This window comes from Trichomycterus rosablanca, chromosome 4 (assembly GCF_030014385.1).
Source record: "Trichomycterus rosablanca isolate fTriRos1 chromosome 4, fTriRos1.hap1, whole genome shotgun sequence".
Lineage (NCBI taxonomy): Eukaryota > Metazoa > Chordata > Actinopteri > Siluriformes > Trichomycteridae > Trichomycterus > Trichomycterus rosablanca.
In genome coordinates this window covers 14,396,409-14,401,337 of record NC_085991.1, presented here as the reverse complement: position 1 = coordinate 14,401,337, position 4,929 = coordinate 14,396,409, and the positions used below count along the sequence as shown (strand labels likewise).

Here is a 4,929-nt window from a genome sequence, read left to right as displayed (position 1 = left end):
AGAAAGAACAATGTTTATTTATTGAAAGATATGAGTGTAAGAAAAAAAACTGAGAAGAATCTAGCAGCAGATACATTGTAACTTCTATTTAAGGTTTGGATAAAGGTTCTCATGTGTTATGTGATGTTATTTCTCACCTAAAACAATGGCAAACAATGCCATGACTGATCTGCAGAACAATGTAGCTCAACACCTGCTATCATATCTTATACATAATTAAACCATTTCCTCTTTTTAACTTCCTTTTCCAGCAGTACAGCCCTGTTACAGAGTTTAGTAACATGTAGATGGAACCTGACATCATGTGCACACTTACACTCACTACATCTGTGTGGAACAAAACCTACCATCTATTTGTACTGTATAACTGATCATTTATGCAAATATTATATGTAATATGTTTATTCTTACAGAACTGCTGTCTTTTTTATATTTGATGTAAACATTAACTTAAACTCTTGATTTATGTATTATTATGTATTTAATGTATTGCACTGACATAACTGTTAGTACATTTGGTTAATAATTTTCAAGTGAAGTATTTATCATGGTAAGCAATAAGCCAAAGACACTTGCAAAAAGTGCACTGAAAGACACGTAAAAAAATGTGCACACAAGCATTTAGAGGGAAAAAAAGAAGGCTTACCATATAATCACAAGAGCACTGTACCTACTGTAAAATATGTACAGGGTGAGTCAAAAGTCTCAGGACACTCTTTTATTTCAGAAACGAAAGGGAAAATGACATATCTGAATACCCCAGCAAGTAATGGGTGAGGGGGCCTATCTTTTAGGCTATGTCCGAAACATGGCCGCCATCTTGAAAGCCGCCATATTGGATCAAGGGCAAGTTTTTCCAATAGGAAGGTGGTCATGTAGCATATCAAAGAAGACCAGAATTTTCTCAGAAATCAACTGCCACAAGATATCTCTTGTGTATGGTTCTCGGTACCTCAGATCCAACAATGCAGGTCTTATCAAAGTGGAACGGAGTGACTGATCGTATAGTGGTCGTATATTGTGGCCGCAGCAACTCCTGTTCGAATCTTGGTCACAGCAGGGTGTTTTTGTATACTGTGCTTCAAAGTTTTCCATTCTCTCCTTGGTCAAAAGACAGAAATTAGGCCAATGCTTCAGGAAAGCGCTGTATCTCAAGGACCAGTGGCGCAATGGCTAACGCGTCTGACTATGGATCAGAAGATTCTAGGTTCGACTCCTGGCTGGCTCGGTTACCTTGTGCCTTTTTTGTCTTTCTAACTCCTTGTGTATGGTTCTCGGTACCTCAGATCCAACCATGCAGGTCTTGTCAAAGTGGAAAGAAGTGACTGATGCTGGCGTCAGCCGATGGTAAGATCTTCAGTTTCCCATATGGTCTAGCGGTCATGATTCCTGGTTTTTACCCAGGTGGCCCAGGTTCGACTCCGGTATGAGAATTCATCTTTATGATAGGACTCGAGCAAAACTTTGCCTATTAGTTCCTCTGTGCCATATTGCTGTAGCTCAAGAGGCTTGTTCTGTTGGAACTATAACTGCAGTCCATCAGGGAGCAGTGGACGTAAGCCAGACGTGGTTGACCGTTGGAATGCCGTGATTGTATAGTGGTTAGTACTCTGCGTTGTGGCCGCAGCAACCCCGGTTCGAATCCGGGTCACGGCAGGATGTTTTTGTATGCTGTTCTTCAAAGTTCAAAGAAACGAGGCCGGAGCTTCAGGGAAGTCACAAGTGCAATGGATAACGCGTCTGACTACGGATCAAATCGGTTGGACGCAGGGGGAGGTACAGCTGGGAATCGTCGGCAAAACAATGAAATTGAATACCGTACTTCCTAATGATTTTCCCCAAAGGAAATATATAAAGCAAACAGTACAGGCCCCAGGATAGATCCTTGAGGAACCCCACAGCCAATGGTAGAAACAGAAAAAAAAGAAATTACCGACATGTACTGAGAAGGTCCTATCGCAAAGATAAGACTCAAACCAACTCAGCGCTGCCCCCCTGAGGCCAACCACATGCTCAAGACATGGAATAAGCAAATTGTGGTGAACAGTATCAAAAGCGGCGGTAAGTTCCAATAACACTAAAATAGCACACTTTCCTGCATCTGCTGCAAGCAGCAGGTCGTTAGTCACCTTTAGGAGGGCTGATTCTGTACTATGAAAAGGTTAAAAAACAGACTGAAAGATTTCAAAGATGTAATTTTTTTGTCAAATTAGCCCACAGCTGTGAAAGCACCACTTTCTCCAAAACTTTAGGAAGGAAGGGTAGTTTTGAGATTGGTCGATAATTATTAAGTATAGAAATATTAAGATTATGTTTTTTAAGTAAGGGCTGCACAGCAGCATGAACAGTACCAGAAGATAGACAGGCATTTATTATAGTCAACAGAGTAGGACCAATTGTATCAAATGTTTCCATAATGAGGGAAGTGGGGATAATATCACCAGGGGAGGTTGTGGGTTTCATGCAAAAAACCACATCTTTCATTGCAGAAAGAGCGATGGGCTCAAAAAGATAGAAGCTGTGCGAACACCCCAGATTTGAATGGGGGTCATTGTTAGAGGGTGTTATACTTAATCTGATTGTCTCAATTTTCCCCATGAAAAACTGCAGAAAATCCTCACAAATTTTAGAGGACTTGACAGGGTAACAAATAGGTGGATTTAGAACAGAGTTAATGGTAGTAAATAAAACTCTGGGTTTGTTACTGTGCCTAGATATAATATTTGACAAATAGCTTTCTCTAGCCAGCTTAGTAGCTTCTTGAAAAGCAAACAGGCAACTCTTTAAAATCTCAAAAGGTACCTGAAGCCTGTCTTTCTTCCATTTCCGCTCTGCTTTCCGACACTCTTTTCTAAGGATGCGGATATTATCATTTCCCCATGGCTGATTGGGTTTACCCTTAGCCCACCTGGTTGAAAAAGGAAGCCACAGAGTCAAGGATGGATGAGCAGGTGGAGTTAAACATGGTGACCAAATCATCAGCAGTTGAATTAGATAAAGGAAGCACATTGCACCCTAGTGGGGACATCTTAAGAAAAGAGTCTGAAAAAATGCTTGCCGTAGCAGAGTTTATAGGCCGATAACGACAACTTGTAGCCCTGGTGCCGGTGGCTTGCATTGGCAATGTGAAATTAAAAAATACTGATTTATGATCAGAAAACCAAACATCCTCGATTGCAGTATTATTAATAGAAAAACCATAGGATAAAACAAGATCAAGAGTATGACCGAGACTATGAGTGGGACCACTGATTGATTGTACAAGGTTAAAAGATTCTATTAGGTGCATAAATTCACTGACCATAGGTTTGTATGGGCAACAGACATGAATATTAAAATCCCCCAGAATTAAAAGTCTGTCTGCAGTAGGTATAATCCACGCCAAAAAGTTAGAAAATTCATTGATAAAATTACCAACCACTTTAGGTGGACTATATATAAGAGCACAAATAAGAGAATTACTACAATCCAGTTTTATAAGCTGCACTTCAAAACTAGTAAAATGTTCGACTGAAAGAGCTTCACATTTAAATCGGTTATTAAAAACCACAGCCACACCCCCTCCTCTTCCAGTGGCTCTTGGACAGCTTAAAAAAGAACAGTCCGGAGGCCACAGTTCCAGTAGAGGGCTAAATTCATCCACACTGAGCCATGTCTCAGTTAAAAATAGAAAGTAAAATACTTAAAAAATTAAAAAGTTTTGTTCGTGAGCGATCTCACATTGGCCAGTGCCATTTTTATCGGGGTGTACACAGCGGCCGAGCTCGGTTCCGGGCCGAGTTCTCGTAGGCGAAGTGGGCGTCAGGCGGTCAGGCCAGCTGAGCGCCGATATGTCAGGCTGAACACACCTGAGATAAACAGGTTTAAATTCCAGTGCGTAGTGGTGGACAAAATCAGGTGCAAAGTTAGTAGATCGGGACCTTGCAGAATCCCTGATCTGTGTCCTAACCTTAAGCCAGACTCCGCTGCGTTTTCCGCGCCTCCTGTGGCGCCTTCCCCGCCGGCACCAAGGCAAACACGGGACACACGCAGGGGACAAGGCAATAAACTCAGGATGTAAATTCTCTTGTTGACAGTTCTGTAAATCCATAAGCGTGTAACGTATTCTGATAAGAGTTTGACGGTCATACACCAAACGAGTTGATGCATCACAGACGGAAACACAGACCAACAATACCACCATATACACAACAGGTAGGTGACACTGACGGCTAGCCAACCACACCGGCGCCATCTTGCGTACACACTTGTGTACTTTAAGAGGACATCTTAAACTTTCCCCAATATCAAATGTGCAGATAATGAACAACATCCTGTGCTGTTGTACACCTTCAGAAGTGTCTGCAGGAAGAATGAGACAAAATCATTTAAGAACCACTGAGTTAAACACTGATTGTTTATTAGATAAACAGACTTGGAATACAAGGAGCAGCAAGTGATCAAATGTAAACATGCTAATAGGTCCCTCCTCTGATAACAGGTTTTTGTACAGTATAGCTGTATTTCCTGTCACTGTGGGCTGCAGAGCGCAGTAGTACAGTGCAGAATCAGATACTGCAGCAGAGACGATCTTTAGTTCCATTTTTGTTTTGGTTTTGTAGCGTTTCATTGAGATTCTTGGGTCAGACATTTGAGCCGTTTTAACATCTTCACTATCTTCAACAATCAGCTGCAAAAATTCTGGTTTTGATCCAAGTTTTTGTTGATACCAGTAAAGACTACGAACTGATCCATCATATGTACAGGACAGTGTGATGTTGCTTCCTTCAGTTGAAGAATAGCTGGTTTGATCTGGTCTAATGCTCTCAGCAGCTTCTGATATAAAACATTATAACAATTTATAACATTTAGTTAATACTATATTAAACACATTTTTCTAAATATAGAATTTATGTTTCTAATAGTAGAAAATTAATACAAACATATTTA

The 4,929-nt window shown here is 40.8% G+C and overlaps 2 non-coding genes across 2 annotated transcripts; both read left to right on the top strand.

The window, feature by feature from the left end:
• The first annotated feature begins 1,155 nt into the window (after positions 1-1,155).
• trnah-aug (transfer RNA histidin (anticodon AUG)) lies at positions 1,156-1,228 on the top strand. Its single transcript has one exon. It is a non-coding gene; the product is annotated as a tRNA-His (tRNA).
• A 356-nt stretch (positions 1,229-1,584) lies between these two features.
• trnah-gug (transfer RNA histidin (anticodon GUG)) lies at positions 1,585-1,656 on the top strand. Its single transcript has one exon. It is a non-coding gene; the product is annotated as a tRNA-His (tRNA).
• The last annotated feature ends 3,273 nt before the right edge of the window (positions 1,657-4,929 follow it).